At 42.2% G+C, this 23,680-nt stretch overlaps 1 pseudogene; it reads left to right on the top strand.

The window, feature by feature from the left end:
* The first annotated feature begins 5,103 nt into the window (after positions 1-5,103).
* LOC121560384 lies at positions 5,104-23,680 on the top strand (annotated as a pseudogene).

The raw sequence follows: 23,680 nt of genomic DNA, 5'->3' as shown, positions 1-23,680 counted from the left end.
AAACATACACAGGGGCGTCAGTTGGGTATACCTAGCTCAATACCAAAAATCTAAAGTAGGCAACAAAATAAAGAATAGACTAAAAATCATTCCAATCACGATGAAAATGCAACGGCCTTTCCGCATACTCGGTGCTGGCTTTAGGACCATGCGGAGCATCGCTCGAGAGAGCAGCTGCCACCCTGTGTGCCTTTTGTTCAAGTGGATCACTTTTGTCAAGTCGGTGACAATGGTTGTTCACCGCCTTTCAAAGTGTGTTGCATTATGAAGATAACAATATTCTGACTTGCGCCTACATGTCGACTTCATGAACTTCACAACAAGCATGTGATCAACAGTCATGAAGTTTTGATTGCAGTCTACTTCAATTTTCTGCAGTTGCTCCTCACCAGCTGCAACTTGCAGCCATCGCCTGCAAGCAACTTTGCCGCGATTAATATGTATACAGTGGATATGCACAAATTAATGTGATATTTGAAGCTTTCTCTCCCCAATTGATAGTACAATGTACACATACACTACCAGTCAAAGGTTTGGACACACTTACTCATTCAAGGGTTTTTCTTTATCTTTACAATTTTTGACATTGTAGAATAATAGTGAAGACATTAAAACTATGAAATAACACATATGGAATCATGTAGTAAACAAAAAAGTGTAAACAAATCAAAATATATTTTATATTTGAGATTCTTCAAATAGCCACCCTTTGCCTTGATGACAGCTTTGCACACTCTTGGCATTCTCTCAACCAGCTTCACCTGGAATGCTTTTCCAACAGTCTTGAAGGAGTTCCCACATATGCTGAGCAATTCTTGGCTGCTTTCCTTCACTCTGCGGTCCAACTCATCCCAAACCATCTCAATTGGGTTGAGGTCCGGGGATTGTGGAGGCTAGGTCATCTGATGCACTCCATCACTCTCCTTCTTGGTAAAATTGACCTTACATTGCCTGGAGGTGTGTTGGGTCATTGTCCTGTCGAAAAACAAATGATAGTCCCACTAAGCCCAAACCAGATGGGATGGCGTATCGCTGCAGAATGCTATAGTAGCCATGCCGATTAAGTGTGCCTTGAATTCTAAATAAATCACAGCAGTGTCACCATCAAAGCACCCCCACACCATAACACCTCCTCCTCCATGCTTCACAGTGGGAAATACACATGCGGAGATCATCCGTTCACCCACACTGCGTCTCACAAAGACACGGCGGTTGAAACCAAAAATCTCCAATTTGGACTCCAGACCAAAGGACAAATTTCCACCGGTCTAATGTCCATTGCTCGTGTTTCTTGGCCCAAGCAGGTCTCTTCTTCTTATTGGTGTCCTTTAGTAGTGGTTTCTTTGCGGCAATTCGACCATGAAGGCTTGATTCACACAGTCCCCTCTGAACAGTTGATGTTGAGATGTTTCTGTTACAGTGGGGGAAAAAAGTATTTAGTCAGCCACCAATTGTGCAAGTTCTCCCACTTAAAAAGATGAGAGAGGCCTGTAATTTTCATCATAGGTACACGTCAACTATGGCAGACAAAATGAGATTTTTTCCCCCAGAAAATCACATTGTAGGATTTTTTATGAATGTATTTGCAAATTATGGTGGAAAATAAGTATTTGGTCAATAACAAAAGTTTCTCAATACTTTGTTATATACCCTTTGTTGGCAATGACACAGGTCAAACGTTTTCTGTAAGTCTTCACAAGGTTTTCACACACTGTTGCTGGTATTTTGGCCCATTCCTCCATGCAGATCTCCTCTAGAGCAGTGATGTTTTGGGGGCTGTTGCTGGGCAACACGGACTTTCAACTCCCCTCCAAAGATTTTCTATGGGGTTGAGATCTGGAGACTGGCTAGGCCACTCCAGGACCTTGAAATGCTTCTTACGAAGCCACTCCTTCGTTGCCCGGGCGGTGTGTTTGGGATCATTGTCATGCTGAAAGACCCAGCCACGTTTCATCTTCAATGCCCATGCTGATGGAAGGAGGCTTTCACTCAAAATCTCACGATACATGGCCCCATTCATTCTTTCCTTTACACGGATCAGTCGTCCTGGTCCCTTTGCAGAAAAACAGCCCCAAAGCATGATGTTTCCACCCCCATGCTTCACAGTATGTATGGTGTTCTTTGGATGCAACTCAGCATTCTTTGTCCTCCAAACACGACAAGTTGAGTTTTTACCAAAAAGTTATATTTTGGTTTCATCTGACCATATGACATTCTCCCAATCCTCTTCTGGATCATCCAAATGCACTCTAGCAAACTTCAGACGGGCCTGGCTTAAGCAGGAGGACACGTCTGGCACTGCAGGATTTGAGTCCCTGGCGGCGTAGTGTGTTACTGATGGTAGGCTTTGTTACTTTGGTCACAGCTCTCTGCAGGTCATTCACTAGGTCCCCCCGTGTGGTTCTGGGATTTTTGCTCACCGTTCTTGTGATCATTTTGACCCCACGGGGTGAGATCTTGCGTGGAGCCCCAGATCGAGGGAGATTATCAGTGGTCTTGTATGTCTTCCATTTCCTAATAATTGCTCCCACAGTTGATTTCTTCAAACCAAGCTGCTTACCTATTGCATATTCAGTCTTCCCCAGCCTGGGTGCAGGTCTACAATTTTCTTTCTGGTGTCCTTTGACAGCTCTTTGGTCTTGGCCATAGTGGAGTTTGGAGTGTGACTGTTTGAGGTTGTGGACAGGTGTCTTTTATACTGATAACAAGTTCAAACAGGTGCCATTAATACAGGTAACGAGTGGAGGACAGAGGAGCTTCTTAAAGAAGAAGTTACAGGTCTGTGAGAGCCTGAAATCTTGCTTGTTTGTAGGTGACCAAATAGTTATTTTCCACCATAATTTGCAAATAAATTCATTAAAAATCCTACAATGTGATTTTCTGGATATTTTTTTCTCAATTTGTCATAGTTGACGTGTACCTATGATGAAAATTACAGGCCTCTCTCATCTTTTTAAGTGGGAGAACTTGCACAATTGGTGGCTGACTAAATACTTTTTTTCCCCACTGTACTTGAACTCTGGTAACTCTAATGAACTTATCCTCTGCAGCAGAGTTAACTCTGGGTCTTCCATTTCTGTCGCGGTCGTCATGAGAGCCAGTTTCATCATAGCACTTGATGGTTTTTGCGACTGCACTTGAAGAAACGTTCAAAGTTCTTGAAATGTTCTATATTGACTGACCTTCATGTCTTAAAGTAATGATGGACTGTCGTTTCTCATTGCTTATTTGAGCTGTTCTTGACATAATATGGACTTGGTCTTTTACCAAATAGGTAAACGATATGTGTTATTTCATAGTTTTGATGTCTTCACTATTATTCTACAATGTAGAAAATAGTAAAAAGAAAGAAAAACCCTGGAATGAGTAGGTATGTCCAAACGTTTCACTGGTACTGTATAATTACAGTTTGTGAGTGTGTGATATGTTCATTTCGACATTATAAAGAAAACCAAACTCTGCATTCCACAGTAAGAACATCATACCAAAGGTCAAGCATGGTGGTGGTGGTGTGATGGTTTGGGGATGCTTTGCTGCCTCAGGACCTAGACGACTTGCCTTAATAGAAGGAACCATGAATTCTGCTCTGTATCAGAGAATTCTACAGGAGAATGTCAGACCATCCGTCTGTGAGCTGAAGATGAAGCACAGCTGGGTCATGCAGCAAGACAATGATCCAAAACACACAATCAAGTCTACATGAAAATTGCTAAAAAAGCAACAAATTGGAAGTTTTGGAATGGCCTAGTCAATGTCCAGACCTAATCCCAATTGAGATGTTGTGGCAGGACTTGAAACAAGCAGTTCATGCTTGAAAACCCACACCTCACTGAGTTAAAGCAGTTCTGCATAGAAGAGTGGGCCAAAATTATTCGACAGCGGCGTGAGAGACTGATCAACAACTACAGGAAGCATTTGGTTGGAGTCATTGCAGCTAAAGGTGGCACAACCAGTTATTGAGTGTAAGGGGGCAATTACTTTTTCACACAGGGAAATTGGGTGTTGCATAACTTTGTTTATGAAATAAATATGTAATTGTTGTGTTATTTGTTCACTTATGTTCCCTTTATCTAATATTAGGTTTTGGTTGAAGATCTGATAACATTCAGTATCACAAATATGCAAAAGTTGAGAAAATTAGAAAGGGGGCAAATACTTTTCCATAGCACTGTATAGCTGGCAACTAAACATAGGCGCTGTCCATTCAGCACCACACCACGAGCTCCACTATGCCTAACTGTATGGAGGAGCTGTCCATTCAACAGACCTGAATCATGGGCGGGGCCTTAGCTCCCTTCAAAAAGGCATGTGTAGATTTTCCTTTTGTATTTCGTGATTTCCGTCATTATTTGGTGGAGTTTGTTTCTCTTCATGCATCCCTGTCGATTGTAGGCCTCAGTCCTTAGATATATGCATTTTATTTCAAGGCATGTGTAGGATTTATCTGGCATAGTTTGCATTCCCGGTCAACTGTTTTATGCATCAGTTACTTTCACATTGATGTTTGAAGTCGGCCTTGCTATTTGATAGCGTGTATTATGCATATTTTACTTTGTGCACTGTATGCGGCGTTCCACACGTAAATGAGTCAATTTATGATGAGGTTGAGTAGCTAACCTTGTACAAACCGTTCCACAGACCTTTAAACCTAATATTGCGGTGATAATTAATGGCTGGGGATATTTTTGTTTGTTTTTGCTGTTCTCTAAATACCATTTTAGAGTTTTTAAATTGTGTAGAAATGCAGTAGGCCTAAATGAGCGTCAACTTACCCCAAATTTCCTTGGAGGCTTTGAAATCACCCCCACTCCACCTCATCCCACTTTGCCATTCCCTGGGTTTAGCTGAAATGACGCCATTGCATTATTTAGTGATCACACAGGAAGAAGAGCTGTTCGCGCCTCTCTTTTTTTTTTTATTGCTAGCTCAATGTGATACACTCTGCGTCTGCGTACTTTTCGTCAGATCCTTTTAGTAGTTATGAAACTTCTAAACTCAGGTTTTGTAATCGAGACCCGCTGGCCAATCAATGCACAGCGATGCTGTTCACGTGATCTAATTTTTACGTAACAAACGGGTGTTCACCTGTATGTTGCCAATTCTACTGGCACGTAAACTAGATACATTTTTTAAAAACATTTATAATAACCGGCATGCATTGTATGCCGATCATCTAGTCTACAATGTCGGTCCAACACCCCGAAGGAGAGGACGCGGTCGAAGAAATAAAAGGATTCTTCATCGAACCAGAATACGACTGGGACGAGGAGCAGGACAATGTCGACCACCACAAACTTATTTTACAAAAAGCCGATGCACTGGCATCAGAAAACCGTCTCAAAGAAGCCATCGATGTTTACTCGATGGCCTTGAGATATGGTTCTGTAGGGCCGGAGCAGATGAGCACTTTAGTGGATTGTATTCTGCGCAACTTCAAGAGAAAGCTGGGACAGGATGAGGCGCCTTCGGAACGAACGCTACATATTATGGATAACGCCGGGGAGGAGGATGTTTTTGACTGCCCGAATTGTCATAGATTTCTAGGCGAGCCCGTGACTATCCGCTGTGGACATTCGTACTGTAAAAGATGTTTACAACATCAGCTGCTCTCCAAATGCAAGCTGTGTAGCGAGGTAGGAGGCAGGCCGACAGAGCTTAAAACGAATGTGATTCTATTCGGACTTTTGGAAAAGTGGTTTCCCGAGGAGCTGAAAAGGTCTAGAGCTATTAGTGAAATTGAAGACCTGTCTAGAAGGAAACATTTCGAGGAGGCGGTATCACTAGCGACAGCTGTGATTGAATCTGGTGAGTGGGGGGAGGAAAGGCTTGTGGAGACCACCACTGCGCATCCTTGTTTTGTATGCTATGATGAGACATTTAGGAAACCTGTCAAAGCATGAAAACAAAATGTTATTTTAGTCATTCCCTGATACTATTTATGGTCTTTATTATCAAAGAGTAGGGAAGGGGAGTTCCACTGACCAATAATAAGGTTACCCGCTTGTCATGTGTTTGACTGTAGCTTCTTTGGCTGCGTTTACAGGCAGCCCAATTCTCGTCTTTTTTCCCCACTAATTTATCTTTTGACCAATCAGATCAGATCTGAAAAAGATCTGGTGTGAAAAGATCTGATGTGATTGGTCAAAAGACCAATTGGTGGAAAAAGTATCAGAATTGGGCCTTCGTGTCACTGATGTAATGGTCGTGCCACCCTGTTACGAAATTTCGTAAATTGGGCATGCGCCCAAGCAGCGAGTTTCATAAGGCAGGCGGTGACAAAGTGGAACGTTTTGTAACTATGTAGCGGGTGATGGGTTTGCCAAACAATAACTTTATAACGTTTCGTCCCCTCTCAAGTCCGAAAAAGATACAGAAAAAGGCTAAATGTGCTGCCCAATCATGGCATGGCGATGCAGTTCACGTGATAGCATTTGTACGTAACAAACGGGTGTAAACCTTTATGTTGCCAAGTCTCTACTGGTGCATAAGACACTAAAAAGTCAAAATGCAGAGTGTCAATGCAAATATTTTGAAGGCAATAGAAAGTGACAGCACTGAAGTCTATAGTCATTGCTGTAGCCTATTTCTAGATTCCTTAAGTTATTAGATTACTTGAGGTTTTAATGACACCAGACATACAATAAGTGATACTTAAAAAATTAATACCTAAGAAAGTTGGCATTCGGTCTCCTATGGGTAAGGCTGAGCGATTAACCTACATTTCGGTTATTTTTCGGTTTTTAAACAACATCGGTTCAATTATCTGAATTCCATTTTGTTCTTTTTTTTTCTGTGAGCTCAATGCTGTTTCTTTAGAAGAAAAAAAAACAGATCAAGCCCAAACTGTGCGATGTAGGCCTAGTAGGGAGTTGTAGTTTACAACAGGCCAGTATTTTACATAGTTTAGTGCAGAAAACATAGTAATTGACCACAAATTACCATAATACATTAGGTGCCTACTTGTCCAGTCTTTGTTTGTTCTGCTGCATTTACACAGGCAGCCCAATTCAGATACATTTTTCCCCCTAATTAGTTTTTTGGCAAATCAGGGCAGCTCTGAAAAAGATATTGATGTGAAAAGATCTGATGTGATTGGTCAAAAGACCAATTAGTGGAACAAAGATCAGAATTGGGCTGCCTGTGTAAACGCAGCCTTTTAGGCCTGCTATGTTAGGTTAGTGTGGGGCAGACATGGAGAGAAGAGATAGAAGAATGTGCAATAGAGAGGGATAGAGGGCAGTTGCTTCACTAAGTATCTCTACCTGAAAATGAGATGATGACTTGGAATGGAACAATAAAGTCATCAAATAAAACACATTTCATATACACAACAACTTAAATATTTTATTAAAGTAATGTGAATAAATGATGGTTAATAAGTGATAAGCAGTAATGGGCAGTCACTAACATCATGGGACTTTTATTAATAGTTTTATTCTGTGTTGTTACAGCATTCAACCCACATAATGCATAGTGCATTTAATGTTTAAAAACATAATCGAACCCCCCCCAAAAAATGATTTTGTAATAATAGAACCGAAACCGAACCGACCTCAAAATATCACCTTGACAGCCATAGTCCTTGTTTGATGGTAAAGCTTCTCTGAAAGTAATTTATTATTGGAAAATAAGTCTGAAATCGATCAGATCAACAGTTACAGATACTAACCAAGGCAATGCTTTCCATAATGTGAAGGCCTACTCAGGAATTCTAATGGCACCTATGTAGATGCATGTTATTACATCGAGCAGTACGCTTTGCACAATGACATGCTACATGTAGGCCTAGAATGTCACGTAAATACTTACTGAATGATCAGAGAAAAAATTTGGCTAACAATCTCTTGTAATGTTGTTGACCAAATGATGCAGAAGCTGTTTCTTCTTCAGAATAAATGTAAATGCAAAAGAGTAATAAAGTCACCCTTCTAGGCCATGCTAAACTGGAATATGTTTATACATTTTAATAAGGGGGTGTGGAGGTATAACATAAAGATGACAGATATCTGTGTCAACCCGAAGTTGTTCATGCTGTGATGTAATATTACAACGGAGTGGCTGCGGTTCCGGATTTTCTAGAACCCGACTTGCTGTTGCTAAAAATACAAAGATGTCTGCTAGATCCACTAGCCTACCTCCTTTCGGTTACTGCTCAGTCACTCCGTGACTCCGCTGCCGCTTGTACACAAAATAGTTTGAATAAACATAGTTCTTTGACTGTTGTAAAAAATACAAATACACTGCATACTATTGTAAACATAAGCGCAACAGAAGCTAAAGCCTGCACAGCATATCAAACAAGCAAGTCACAGACGGGCAGTCATTGCAAACATTGGCTAAACAGGAAGCATACTGCTGGCTATATGGCACCATAACTATAAAGATTACATCATCATACAAAACGCTATTTTTTTCCCCCCCATTGCAATGTGTAGACTGCGTCTTGCTTGTGCTACGCTAATATCCGTTACAACAGAATGAGACGGTTGTAATGTAGCCTTCATATATATTTTTGAAAGCTTGTTCAAATCGCAGCTGTTCAGAAATATGAGGCATCGGCCATATTATAATGTCACCTCCAAGACCTTTGCCCCTCTGTCACTGAATATAACTCATTAAACTGCACAGGCTCCCCTCTCTCTTGACATGAAACTATCACTTATTAATAAAGGGGTTACAAATTATACATTGCCCAATAATAAATATATGAGCACTTATTGCATATAAGTGTAGCCTAAAGCTACTTTCTTTGATTTGAGTCTAATTGAGCGCAAAGAACATTGTTAGGTCTAGAGGTGGAAAGTTATGCCCTTATCTTTAAACATTGTTTAATGCGGAAATGTTGGCAACTGTGAGACACTGTAGCAAGTGTTAGAGCCCATAGCCAGTGTCGCACATTGCGTCAGCTAAGGACTTCGCTGAGGTGACTTTTGGAGCCCTGACGTGTGACACAGTTGCAGTGCCAATGCTGGTGGCACAGTCAGTCACCGCCGCAGAGCGGCAAGAACCAGGCTAGAGTTGCCAACGCTATGATATCACTGTATCTGTCTGAGACTTGCTGAGCTAGCCAAGCATGAAGCACATAAGCTAATAGGGAGTGATCCCCCCTTCTAGTAAAGTGAATCACACAGTTATTATTGAAATCTGGCTTTTTCCCCATACAACGGAAAACCCACCGGGGTGCATCTCAATAGTCTAATGGGGCTTAGTTTCCTTGACCTTGTCCTTCAGCTGTACTGATCTACAAAGACATGATAGGTTAAAGCAAACCAGACAGTGTCTCCTGTCCAGGGGTCATGCTTTTAGTCTTTGAATTCTTCCAGAGCAGTGTGGGTGAAGGAAAGGGAGACAGGGAAAGGAAGCCACTTTGAACTATGGAGATGCAGCCCTTTTAGCGTTTTGTAGACATGTCACCTCCAGCTGCAGGCTCAGAATCACAGAGGCCCATCTTGGACCACAAACCGCAAGGATGATGCCACATTGTGTCTTTTATCTTGCCAGCAACACACATTATCTTGAACATTCATCATAGAAGACCAGATAGGCCTAGTTTATGACCTCAGCTGAAAGCTGGGCAGCTTAACCTGGTCTAAGTGTATATATATATAAATACAAAAACAAATATATATATATATATATTTCTTAAACAATCTTCGGGATGGAAAAACACTTTGGCTAAATTTAAATGGCTAAACCCACACTTTCAGAAAATATAATTGACCTACATATTTGTTTTATAATATAATCTTTGAGAACTAGAAATCACCAAATCACAGTCAGGGAGAATCGAAAATTCCAAAAACAATGAATTTAGAAGTATTTTTGGCATGGCTGGGTATGTGCCCAGGGGCCCCGATTGGGGTCCCCATTGATTTGTTATAATGTTTGACCATAAGAACACAGAAATAGCCATGGCAAAATGTGTAGAATTGCAGGAAATTAGCTCTCACACTGCAGAAGTTTCTCTCAGCTCCATAGAACAATTTATAGAGTTGCAGGATTTTTCTCTCTGCCGGCAATTCTGGACTGATTTAAGACGCCTTCTGGACCGATTTCATGCCTTGGATCATTAACTTACAGTGCATTCGGAAAGTATTTAGACCCTTGACTTTTTCCACATTTTGCTACGTTACAGCCTTATCTAAAATGGATTATATCATTTTTCCCCCTCATTAATCTACACACAATACCTCATAATGACAAGCAAAGGCTCGCTCCCTAATGCACTCTCTTTGCACATGGTATTCACGTGGTATCCGTTATTGACGCCTTGACGTCATCAAGTAGCGTTAGTTACCTCTCTCAGGCAGGATGAAAACGACTACATCGACCATGATCCTTAGCAATTTTTTTGGTGCCATTCAGCCCTATTCAGAAATATGGCGTGCTTCAAATTCAAATATTTACGGCTTCATGCGCCGTCGGGAGTTTTCCATACGAAAATGTGGATGACGTAAGTGCTATCACTATCTGCTGGTTTTAATGTCTATGGGTCTTCATGTCATGTGTTTGACATTATTCCTTCTATGGATATAGCCTTTCATTCCGTCATAATTTGCTATTATGTTGAATGTATGCATTTCTCATGACACAGATGTTTTGCCCTAGAGTTATGGTCATCTTCGGTGACAGATCTTGAGAAAGAAAAAAATATTTGTAAAATGGGCTTTGTCTGAAATGTAAAAGTTTTCTGTTTTTTAATCAAGTAGTCTCTCTCTCCTCTCCTCCTTTATCCTTCCCTCCTTTTTCCAGATCCTGGGGATGAGGCAGTGCGGTGGTCACGGGTCAAGGCCTACACCGGGCTCCGGGCAGTACCGATTGGCCCTGGAGGACGCTGAACTTTGTCTTAGCTCCACCCACTCTGCAGAGGTAGGTTACTGGACCAATGGGGGAAACTGTGTGTTGAGTTCAGTAGGCACAAGTAAAAATAAATATTTAGGAAATTAAAACAAATAGTTGTTATGGGAGGTTTTAAGTTTGCTGAGGGCTTCTTCAGTTACTTGTCACCTCCCCAGCACTATCATTATCCTTAGTCCTTACCAGGCACCCTGTGGCGCTTTGACATAGTAAACTAGAAGCCTATAGCTCCGGTTATATCCTCCACACTTTACTACACCGTGTGATGCGTCATGGAGGGAAAGTGGAGGCTGATTAGAGGCTCAGCCAGGTGTTAGTAAGTCTAAATGTGTTAGCAGGCCATCCTGAATAACAACCGGTAGGATATATTTTAGGACGTTTTAGCGCTATAAACAGCATTGATCACTATAATGTCCTCTAATTCTATTTTTAAGTCTTATTAAATTATAATCGAATATTACTGTATAACCTTCTATACCTTTTGAAATGATGTCTGTTATCAAATGTTGATTTGTTTCCCTTTACATAATTTTTTTGATTGAGGGTTCAGAGCCTCTCATTTGGGAGTTTGTTTGTTACACATTTGGTCACACTTTCTTTTACTGTACCATGAGCTATTTTAAAGGTCCAAAGCAGATGTTTTTATCTTAATATCAAATCATTTCTGGGTAACAATTAAGAACGTTACTGTGATTGTTTTCAATTAAAATGGTAAAGAATTAACAAAAATAGTTTCTTAGCAAAGAGCAATTTCACAAGCAATAATGTTGCTAAGACTGTCTGGAAGTGGTCTGAATGGGGAGGGGAAAAATTGAAAACTAGCTTTTATTGGCAGAGAGGTTTGGAACTCGCTTTCTTATTGGTCTATTAGCTAATTTACCGACTGGTGATGTCACCAGGCAGGCCAAAACTCCATCCCACCAAGGCTGAAATTTCAGGCGGTCTTTTCAAACAGCTCTTACTCTAAAAGGGCATTATCATAATCATAATCATAATTTCACAGTATTATTCCAACCTCACAGTGTGGAAATATACAGTGGGGTCCGAAATTATTGACACCCTTGATAAAGATGAGCAATAATGACTGTATAAAATAAATGATAGAAATACTGATCTATATTGTATGCTCAAGAAATTTGGGAAATTATATTATTTTATACTAATACAATTGCTCAGAGAAATAGATTTTGTTTAACAAGTAATATTTATTTTTTCTCAAAAGGTAAGGGTCAAAATTATTGACACCCCTAAATAATCGTATAAATAAAGTAGTCAAGTTGAGTATTTGGTCCCATATTCCTAGCACGCAATGACTACATCAAGCTTGTGACTCTACAAACTTGTTGGATGCATTTGTAGTTCGTTTTGGTTGTGTTTCAGATTATTTTGTGCCCAATAGAAATTAATGGTAAAGAATGTATTGTGTCATTTTGGAAGGACTTTTATTGTAAATAAAAAATATAATATGTTTCTAAACACTTCTACATTAATGTGGATGCTACCATAATTACGGATAACCCTGAATTAATTGTGAGTAATGATGTGTGAGAAAGTTACAGAGGGTCAAAGATCATACCTCCCTGTTATTCTTAATGGTGAGAGGTTAGTAGCCACATAGGGTACATCTTTTATTTAAATTTGTATTTCCCATAACTGCTGATTTAGTTGGTAATGTGTAATTTAGCAAACTAGGCTACTCAACAAGAGTCATGCCTCTCCTAGAGAGAAGACAAACTGGTTTGCAATGTATGTTAATCATATTCAGTGAAGCCTGGCAAAACTGAATTTATGTTAAGTGATCCAGGTCTTGTTGACTCTTGTTTTCAGGCTACCTGCATTGTGTTCTAACTAGGGTCCCTTCTCGTCACTCTTTCTCTCTCTCTCTCTATCTCTCTCTCTCTCTCTCTCTCTCTCTCTCTCTCTCTCTCTCTCTCTCTCTCTCTCTCTCTCTCTCGTCACTCTTTCTCTCTCTCTCTCTCGTCATCTCTCTCTCTCTCTCTCTCTCTCTCTCTCTCTCTCTCTCTCTTTCTCTCTCGTCTCTCTACCATTCTCGCTAGCGGTTCACCCTCTGGCTGCCGTTCAAATAACGTATTGTCCAGTTGAAATGCAGCGACATAACCTATCTCTCCCTCTCTTCCAGAGTCTCCACTGGAAGTCTTGCACTCTTTAACCCCCCCTTTCTCTCTTTCTCTCAGGGTTTCTACTGGAAGGCCAAGGTGCTCCAGGACATGGGCCAGGCGGACGACTCGCTGCAGTTTTTCCTCCACTGTCTGGCCCTGGACAAGGACTTCACCCTGGCCAAACGAGAGGTGGAAATGGTGAGAGAAGGAGTTGGAGGGAGAGTGTTGTTGTTGAACTAATTTGCTTTGGCAGTGATGGTTAAGTCCCCTTACTCTTCCTGGAAGCTTTGGGACTTGACTTGAGGGCAAGAAAGCAAGGAGATATTTTATCTTCTCAATGTCTTTCTTTTCTTTGTGAAGAGGTTGCTCTGTTGAGCCAAACCTCCTCTCTGTGTATCAATGATAGACCCCCCTTAGCTCCTGGGAACGTGCAACCCTTACAATCTCTAGGCCTATCACTAATTGGAAGTGCCTAAGTTTATAACTTAGTGTAAATACAGTTTTTTTTAAATCTCCAGGAGCGTTTGAAGTCTAGACCCCTTAGCGCCATAGGCCGTTTCATAAGAAGCCAGGTGCTCTCTGAGTACCCCATTTTGTCTTACTTAAGCCATGCGTTTCCCGGCACTGATTTGCTTACATCCATGAAAAGGAACACAGTGTGCATTCCTTTGCTGATAGCCTAGCATCGGCCTAATGGAATCAAACCCTTAGGCGCTTGCGTGAGAGATGGAACATATCGGGCTGACAGTGGCCTTAATGACTAAATCACATTATTTATAGAGAAAAGCGTCTGTTTTGCGGGTGCCGGAAAATTTAGTGACTACGATACACTGTGAGTTTTGCTTCCATGATGAATCACCTGTCAGACTGAGTGGAAGTTCAGAGCGCAGTAGCGTATTTCTTGTTTTTGTTGACACCCTGTTGAATAAGAGTTGCAATGGGCATAGTTAGGCCTATCCATCGCTTTGCCTCTCTTTTTGGTTACACTTTATTTTCCCTATTACCACTTGTATCTATTTGGTATGTACTATGAAAGTACATGGTAACAGTTGGGACTTAACGTTATTTGTTACAATTGAATCCCCATGACGAAGAAGTAAGTCTTAGCTAGTAATTAATTATGCTGTATTCACAAATTACCATATAGTGTCTCAGTTCAAATAAAGTGTCAAAAAAAATTCCCCCTCCCTCAACACAACATCCCAGCGGCGACTCCATGTTTTTGAGGCTTAGACTAAAGGCTGTGTTTCATGCCATTTCTGTAATCAAATTACATAGGTTTACTTTCCAGTGCGTCAGCCCTTGTGACTCTCCCTCCTGTAATGACATTAGCCTCACTAGACAAAGGCTTAATCCCAAATGGCACCTATTCCCTATATAGCACACTACTTTTGACCAGAGACCTATGGGGGCTATGGTCTATGGACTCTGGTCAAAAGTAGTGCACTATGTAGGGAATGGGGTTAATTTGGGACTAAGACAACGTACTGTGACGACGCAGGGTTGCATAAGTCAGAGACACTGTGGACTGTTGTCCGGTCACAATCGCTGACAGGGTTTCCGAGGCTATGTGAAATGTTAGGGTAATACATTGGTAGAGTGACAAAGTAGGCCTGTGTTACTTTGATCGTGTAGTTGATGTGTGGATTTGCGTTCTTGTTGTTTCAGTCTTTAAGAAGAACTTTGTTTGGTTGAGTATTTGAATGGCTCTCAAGGTTTGATTGAAAAGAGCTATATGGGATTGCCTGTGTGTGATGTCTGTGTGCCTAAGCAAAGGTGTGTTTCTGTTTTCTTTAACTCATCTAATACAGTGAGTAGCTTATATCATAAGGTACTCCAAAATTGTGCTTAAATCATCTCATTTTAAATGCTGATGTAAACACAAATTCCCCATCTTGTGATCCTGGATGGGCCCCAGGTTACCAGATACAAAAAGTTGGCCATTTTGTTTGTCTGTGAGTACCGCGAATGGATGAGGATTACATAGATTTATAGTGATTGGAATGGGGCCCGGGTGTTCGTCAGCATCTAATAACATGTAATGGACTCTGAGAGAACGAAAGAAGGTGAAACACAGAAGCGTAAAAGGGAGAAAGAGAAGTTATAGAGAAGAACATTAATACATAGGATGAGAGGAATTAGGTGGAAGTTGAGTGACAACCAACACATATTTATATCCTACAAGTGAACCTTACTGCAGATTGAACCTTTTTGTTTTTGACCTCAATCATGTTATTGTGAAGCCAAAGCCAAATTTCCACATTGTGTGGAAAAGTACGTTTTTCTACGTCTAAATCCACATTGGTGCCAGGATGGCCATGTGGATGGCAGACTAGTCCGGCTGGCCAGTGGTCACTCCCAGTCTTGGCTAGCCACTGTCCTGCATTGCGGTCTAGTCGGAGGACACATACTTGGCATAGCCTAGCTTCCGCTCCATCTGACTCCCCCACTGCTTCAAGACCTTAAACTTAGCCCCTAACTACATCTCTGTCTGACTGGAGAGGGCATCCCTAAAAAGAGATTGACCCTTGCTTCACATCTTATGTCCCCTGCTCTGTACTGTCTAGTTTGGATGTTTATGCACTGTTAGTGTGAATCTGTCATGATATTATGTTATTTTGTTATATTGTTATTGTATTATTACCTTCTTCTAATCCACTATTTAGTTTTTTTTCTTAATACACTGTTCATGTGAATCTGTCATGATATCGTGTTATAAGTTCCTTGTGAACTAGGCTCCTATTCTGCCATTTTGGGGGGATTTTCTTTCCAGTTGCACTGCTCCTATGGCTAATGCAATGTGTACCACAGATACTGTACGACCTGCTGTCTCCGGCCGGCGAGAACGTGAAAGTGGGACTGAGGGAGACGGCGCAGAGCACATCGCCTCACCTGCGTAGTAAAATGGTGGTAGCGGACGCCCAGGCCAGAGCCCAACAGCATCAGGCCGAAGCCAAAAACCCTGCCCTGCACCAAGTCCAGGCTCGCACCTCCTCGGCACACCCCAACGCACAACACGAGGTACGCTAACTGGACTGTGTGCTTGATACAGCCCTGAAACACTAGTGAGCCTTCAATGTTTCCAAAGTCAATTATGTTTTGATATTAGTTTGGTGTTTAGTTCAGTTAAAATGCATCAACAATGTCTAACACTCCTTTGAACTTTCTGTCTCTCTCACTCCTCCTCCTCCTCATCCTCTCTTTCTGTCCAGAAACCAGGTCGCTCCGGGAGCCTGGAGCGTTCGGGCCTCAGCTCGATGCGAGCCCACGGGCCGGGCCTGGGTCTGGCCGGCTTGGATGAGGGTCTTAAACGATGTCTGTTCCGCGCCCCAGCTGGTGGCACCAGGAGAAAGGCATGCTGCTGAAGAGGAAGCTGTCGGCGTCCGGGGCGGACCCCATGTCATCTACAGCCACGGGAGCAAGCATAAGAAACAAGGAGGTGAAAATCAAGACTGCTGCTGTCGTAAATAGAAAGGGAATAGTTTAGCTCAGGGATCATTAACTAGATTCAGCCGCGGGCCGTTTTTTCTTGAGCGGATGGTCGGGGGACCGGAACATAATTACAAATAGTTTGTAAACTGCTAATTGACCGCAATAAGCCCAAACAGAAATAATGTTTGACTAGGACATAATTATTTCAAACCTTGCTTACATTTGTATATGATCACGTTTATTTTGAGGGGGTCAGAAAACTTTGGGGGCCAAATATAACCTGTGGGCCGCCAGTTGGGGAACCCTGGTTTAGCTTGAGTGCTGGCTCTTTATATTGTTTGAAATTGGATTATTCCTGGGTTAAAGCAGCTAAAATATGCATTCCCTGTACATCAGTGGCATAGCCGCAATCGTCACAGTACCAATTAGCAACGGTCCCATTAGCCATTGTACTGCCAGGTACCTTTGCTGTGTCTGTGCTTGTATGCGTCTGCGTACTTGGGTGTGTGTGTGAAGTGCTTGACGTTCTCCTGTCGCTTCTTCTGTAGTGGCCTGTGGAGCGTCGAGCCACGGAGCCTCAGCCCGAGCTCACAGAGTCGTACCCAGGGACCTACTGGACCCCAACGACCTGGAGTGTTCCCTCTGCATTAGATTGTTCTACGAGCCAGTGACCACGCCGTGTGGTCACACCTTCTGTAAAAACTGTCTGGAGCGCTGTCTGGACCACACACCCCGAAAGTGCCCTCTCTGCAAGGAGAGAGCCTCAAAGAGGTAAGAGGACACCGCCACCAACCACGCACCAAGCGCCTGCTTTTCTTAGAACTGGAAGGGAGTCCTTAGGCTTTCTTTTTGAGGACGTGCCATTTAAGAAGAGGTCTTCCCCAAGTTAATTGTCTTAAGTGCATCCCAAATGGCACCTTATTACCTTTATAGTGCACTACTTTTGACCAGGGCCAATAGGGCTCTGGTCAAAAGTAGTGCACTAAATAGGAACATGGTGCCATTTGGGATGCACCTAAGACAATTAATTAACTTGGGGAGGACCTCTTCTTAAATGGCATGTCTAGAAAAACCTTAATCTTCTTTCCTTCCTTTCTCTCTCTCTCTCTCTCCCCCACCCCATCAGTATCTAGCAGCCAGGAAGTACACAGTCACCAGTGTGCTGGACCAAGTGATTAAGCAGTACCTGTCTGAGGAGCATTCGGAACGGCAGAAGACTCACCTGGAGGAGACCCAAGAGCTGGCAGAGTGAGTTGTCCTCCTAACATAGAATTCGGACAGAATTAACCTAGAATGTCCATTCTGGTAATTGTATTGCTATGGCTTCTGCCTTCTCTCTGAACCCTTGTTTCTCTTTCTTCCTGGTTGTCCTACTTAAAAATAAATAAATGAATGCAGCAATGATCATACAAAACACACACAGCAGACAGGTACACAGCAGACAGGTTCACCTAATGTTAGCACTGACTGTTAGATGGAAGTATATTTATATCTATTTTTACTTCATCTTTGGAATACATATGTCAAATTTGTATCACTTTACTTGTGAGAGATGCTTGAGTGTCTTAGCATCATCTAACTCACTCTCTCTCTCCGCAGCCTGATGAAGAATGTCCCCATCTTCGTGTGCACCATGGCCTACCCGACCGTGCCTTGCCCCTGCACGTCTTCGAACGCGCTACCGCCTCATGATCCGCGTTGCATGGAGACAGGCACGCGCCAGTTTGGGATGTGCATCAACAACGCTCAGAAAGGGTAGGAACAGCGGCACAGTGCTAGGCACAGTGGCACCCGATACAAGCACCTGCTCACGTAGGCAAGCACACACACATTTGCACATACACACTCACTCAAATGCACACACACACACCGTTCTGCTGCACACTAATGTGTCATCTCACCCTGGAGAACTAATTAAAATGCTGTTACACCCTGGATGAGAGAGAGAGAGAGACGGGGCCTGCAGAATTATGGAAATACTGGCTAATAGGACTTTGACTGAATATAAAATCAAATCCAACTTTGAAGCATCCTCCTGATGGAAAAAGACAATTCAAACATTTCATGAGTTTAAGCATATACAGTGGGGCAAAAAAGTATTTAGTCAGCCACCAATTGTGCAAGTTCTCCCACTTAAAAAGATGAGAGAGGCCTGTAATTTTCATCATAGGTACACGTCAACTATGACAGACAAATTGAGAAAAAAAATCCAGAAAATCACATTGTAGGATTTTTTTTTTTTTTTTTTGCAAATTATGGTGGAAAATAAGTATTTGGTCACCTACAAACAAGCAAGATTTCTGGCTCTCACAGACCTGTAACTTCTTCTTTAAGAGGCTCCTCTGTCCTCCACTCGTTACCTGTATTAATGGCACCTGTTTGAACTTGTTATCAGTATAAAAGACACCTGTCCACAACCTCAAACAGTCACACTCCAAACTTCACAATGGCCAAGACCAAAGAGCTGTCAAAGGACACCAAAAACAAAATTGTAGACCTGCACCAGGCTGGGAAGACTGAATCTGCAACAGGTAAGCAGCTTGGTTTGAAGAAATCAACTGTGGGAGCAATTATTAGGAAATGGAAGACATACAAGACCACTGATAATCTCCCTCGATCTGGGGCTCCACGCAAGATCTCACCCCGTGGGGTCAAAATGATCACAAGAACGGTGAGCAAAAATCCCAGAACCACACGGGGGGACCTAGTGAATGACCTGCTGAGAGCTGGGACCAAAGTAACAAAGCCAACCATCAGTAACACACTACGCCGCCAGGGACTCAAATCCTGCAGTGCGAGACGTGTCCCCCTGCTTAAGCCAGTACATGTCCAGGCCCGTCTGAAGTGCATTTGGATGATCCAGAAGAGGATTGGGAGAATGTCATATGGTCAGATGAAACCAAAATATAACTTTTTGGTAAAAACTCAACTCGTCATGTTTGGAGGACAAAGAATGCTGAGTTGCAGCCAAAGAACACCATACCTACTGTGAAGCATGGGGTTGGAAACATCATGCTTTGGGGCTGTTTTTTCTGCAAAGGGACCAGGACGACTGATCCGTGTAAAGGAAAGAATGAATGGGGCCATGTATCGTGAGATTTTGAGTGAAACCCTCCTTCCATCAGCAAGGGCATTGAAGATGAAACGTGGCTGGGTCTTTCCAGCATGACAATGATCCCAAACACACCGCCCGGGCAACGAAGGAGTGGCTTCGTAAGAAGCATTTCAAGGTCCTGGAGTGGCCTAGCCAGTCTCCAGATCTCAACCCCATAGACAATCTTTGGAGGAGTTGAAAGTCTGTGTTGCCCAGCGACAGCCCCAAAACATCACTGCTCTAGAGGAGATCTGCATGGAGGAATGGGCCAAAATACCAGCAACAGTGTGTGAAAACCTTGTGAAGACTTACAGAAAACGTTTGACCTGTGTCATTGCCAACAAAGGGTATATAACAAAGTATTGAGAAACTTTTTGTTATTGACCAAATACTTATTTTCCACCATCATATGCCAATAAATTCATAAAAATCCTACAATGTGATTTTCTGGAATTTTTTTTCTAATTTTGTCTGTCATAGTTGACGTGTACCTGTGATGAAAATTACAGGCCTCTCTCATCTTTTTAAGTGGGAGAACTTGCACAATTGGTGGCTGACTAAATACTTTTTTTCCCCACTGTATATGCTAATATTTAAGTGTTTCAAGATTCATTAGGCCACTGTACCTTCTCTCAAAGTTGTTGAATGCTGACGTTTGACTTGACTATGCAATGGCCCTGTGTAATTTCACTTAAACAAAATAGGCCATTGACTAATCACTGCAATTGACTGCTTACAATGAGCCAATACATTTTCACAATGCTTTGATATATGCAATATATTTGTGGTCCTCTTTAGCTCAGTTGGTAGAGCATGGCGCTTGCAACGCCAGGATAGTGTTATGATGATTTTCTAGGGTATCAAGTGATTACGAATGTAAGGATGTACTTAGACACTTTTGATGGGGATTTCATATTAGTATTTAATATGGTAACGTGGTTAGTTATAACAGAAGGACAGAGCTTTGCCTCTGTCATCTCCCTCACTCCAGAACAAAGATCCACTCTCTCTATATATACACTCTGTTACAAGTCTCTCCACGAACATCTGGTAATCATCATGGGCACTCCCATTCTTTGATGTTTTTACCCTTTACCCCAAGTTAGTATATCCTGTCCATCAATCATGATATCATAAACATCAGTAATCGCCTTTGACATAACGGAATGTAGACTCTGTGGCACCAAGCCAATTATCTAGTAACTCTAACCTAGTCCCCACGATACTATGACATGACATAATTACACTATAAAACCTCATCAGATAGTTGGTTAGATTCCTGGGACTACCCATACGTAAAATGTATGCAGGCATGATTACGTTACGCTTTGTAGAAAAGCGCCTGCTAAATGTAATTATGTATGCAACTTTAATTTAGCAATATAGACCATTGACAAATCACCTCAAAATGACTATATGATTACAACAAACTAAAATTCAAAATATTCCTGTCTCAGATTTGTGGACTACGGCTGTATGCTGATCATCAGGAGCGTCCACTTCCTCCCAGACGGGCGTTCCGTGGTGGACACCATCGGAGGGAAGAGGTTCCGAGTGCTGACCCGTGGGATGAAGGATGGGTACTGCATCGCAGACATCAAGTACCTGGAGGATACCAGGGTAAGAACCCATGTTCTCTTATTCAAAAATACTGGTTCGGATGTTTGTTTTTTCAATGGAGAGTTTCTGTTCTTTGTCTTTTTTGGTAATATATTTGGTTATATTTTTATTCGTAAAGAAAGGATTACAAAATAATACTCAATTATACAATAAAAAACACAAAAGCATAGAGAGAAAATTATATTGAAATCCATTTTCCATAGGTGTGAATACCTTAATAATAACTCCCACTCACACCCGCTTACAAGTTTAGCACAGCTTAAATTAGCCAAATTTTTTAATTTTAATAATCCTCCTGGAAAAAACGAAATTGTGTTTTAGTTTATCAGAGGCCATCTGTTAATGGTTTATGGTAGTGTGGTGTTTTGGTGAACGCTACACTGCAATCTATGTAGTTGTCATTGTCATGTGACCCCTGCTTTCAAACCTAATGTCCCTCTTGTATGGTTGAGATTAATTGATTGATTGATTGACAGGTGAGCGATGGCGAGGAGTTGACACAGCTGCAGCAGCTGCACGACGCCGTTTACGAACAAGCGTGCACCTGGTTCCAGAACCTCAAGAACCGCTTCCGCAACCAGATCCTTCAGCATTTTGGCGCCATGCCCGAGAGGGAGCCCGACATCCAGGTAAGAGCTAAGACAAAAACCGCTTCCCCGGCACATATTGTGTGTGTGTGTGTGTGTCCACCAGGTTTAACCTGACATACAGGTGAGCTAAGACACAAACCGCATCCCATCATATAGTGTTCCCCCTCCCCTTCTCCAAAGTCATTCATTAGGGCACACTGTAGCGAAACGTTTTGCAACAGAATATGAAAATTGGACAAGTTCATTTAGTCCCTCCCTGTTTCAGGCTTTCTTCCATTTGGTTCTTAAATTAATACGACCCAGGTTTACATACAGGAAGTAGCTCCGTGTGGGTAATTCTTAACTAATCCACTGGGGAAAGGTTACGTCACAAGTGTGTCCTTACGACAACCCCCCCATCCCCTACACTTACTTCACACACACACACAAGCAGATATACAATTGGACAGACAATATCCAATGGAGGCATAGCATTTGTCAATGGAACATTTGGAATGGTACAGTTATATAATTGGGATAATGGATGGTTAGAGCAGACCCTGGCTATGTATGGAGATAATAGGATTAATGATGAGTGTCCGGGGATTAACCATAGTCAAGCTTAAGTTACATTTCCGCTGTGTGTGTGTGCGTGTTTCTATTAAGAAATGTTTTATCATACCCGTGGTATATGGTCTGGTATACCACGGCTTTCAGCCAATCAGCATTCAGGGCTAGAACCACCCAGATTATAATCAACCCAGTTTAACATGTAACTCTGACACAGCAACATCCAATAAGTGGCAGATTAAGTTCAAGCTGCTTTGGATGAAAGCTAATTCACCACATCAGTCATTTTCTGAGATTCTTGGCTCAATTATAGGACGACCTATTTAAGATACCGACTCTCTAAATGAGTTACTACATCTTGTAAATCTAAAGCGTCTCCATCATATCTGTCTGATGTAAGCCATGTACTGAACTCCGGCTGACTCCCTAGCCTCTACTCTCAAGTCCCCTATAGATCTGAAATTATTGGATAGGTGTATCCAACATGGCAATTATTCTACCTAGTCTATCAAATGGCAAGGTGAAGTCATGATGATAATTTTTAAACCTATCCAATCACTTTTTTTAAACTGTGACCCCCTAAATCCTTTTGAATTTTTCTGTGGCCCAGCAATAGCCAACAAGCCATTGTCTGTCCATTGTCAACCCATTGTTTTGGGTGAGTGATATCATGTTTCTTATCAGTGATTTCCTTTCCTCCTCTCCTCCTCTATTCCAGGCAACTCCCAACGGTCCGGCTTGCTGCTGGTGGCTGCTGGCCGTGCTGCCCATCGACCCTCGCTACCAGCTGTCGGTGCTCTCCATGACCACGCTGCGCGAACGTCTGGTCAAGATCCAGCACATCCTCTCCTACCTGCAGAGCATCCCCAACGAGTAGAAGAGTAGAGTTCCACCCTACCACAACTACTTCCTACTCCCTGGTCCAGGCACCATGTACCTCCATACCACATCAAACAACACAGACTCATACGACTCCATGCATCGGATTTCACTCTTTATTACTGCTGAGGCATCCGCCACAAGACATCCATGAGACATCTGGACAGTGAAACATCAATGAGACATCTCCCTGAGAAGACAGAATCACACAACACTTCTGAGACACCAGCAAGATCCCAGTCAAATAAGGAGCTAGCTTTAGCAGCACGACAGCTAGCTTTAGCAGCACGACAGCTACCACACACCAGCTAGCTACATTGACGAGAAGCCACAGACTGCTGAGAAATCAGCCAAATTCTAAGAACTGATCTTATCTGTAATGATGCTTTCTCTTTCTTCCAGGGGCAATCTTGTTTCTTTGGTTTTTGGTAGGCTGAAATAGATGTCTCTCTCTCTCTCTGATGTTGTTGAAACAATAAAGGTCTTTCTGTCTATACTCAACGCTGGCCTCAACAGTGACACCAGCCACCCTCAACACC

Source organism: Coregonus clupeaformis, unplaced genomic scaffold (genome assembly GCF_020615455.1).
Source record: "Coregonus clupeaformis isolate EN_2021a unplaced genomic scaffold, ASM2061545v1 scaf0718, whole genome shotgun sequence".
Lineage (NCBI taxonomy): Eukaryota > Metazoa > Chordata > Actinopteri > Salmoniformes > Salmonidae > Coregonus > Coregonus clupeaformis.
Note: the sequence above shows the minus strand (reverse complement) of the source record. Positions and strands in the feature narration are given on the sequence as shown.